Here is a 521-nt window from a genome sequence, read left to right on the forward strand (position 1 = left end):
AAATAACTTAAGGGAAGAAGTAGTAGTGAGTTGATAAAATAATATTAATTTTATTGTTTTGTCCATCAGTGATGTTACTTATTCAAGTATTTATTTATCATTTGATGTACATTAGTTTTGATAAGACATCATACAAGAATTCATGCAACAGGATTTTTTGTTTGATTTCAATTATGTGGGATAATCTATTGGAAGTTGCTGTCGACAATGCATTTTATTTCCTTGAATTGACTCCTTACAAAAAGGCATTTGCACTGTAAAGAAATTTTCTTAAATTAAATTAACGTAATTCCCTTGAAAATGACGTACTATCCAGATTTTTTCAAACTTGGCACAATTGATATTCATACTCAGGGCAACAAAAAGATGGGGTCACCATGCTTGTTTTCGCGCTGTATGCCCTTGGTTGTAAGTATTTTTTACAGAATTTCGCAAGAGAAGTTCAAAACTAGATCAACCCGAAAAATCGTTGTGTGATTTGTAGCAAGAGCTACTGAATATTACTGAGAACTTGAACCTAC

The sequence above is a fragment of the Montipora foliosa genome, chromosome 9 (assembly GCF_036669935.1).
Source record: "Montipora foliosa isolate CH-2021 chromosome 9, ASM3666993v2, whole genome shotgun sequence".
Taxonomy (NCBI): domain Eukaryota; kingdom Metazoa; phylum Cnidaria; class Anthozoa; order Scleractinia; family Acroporidae; genus Montipora; species Montipora foliosa.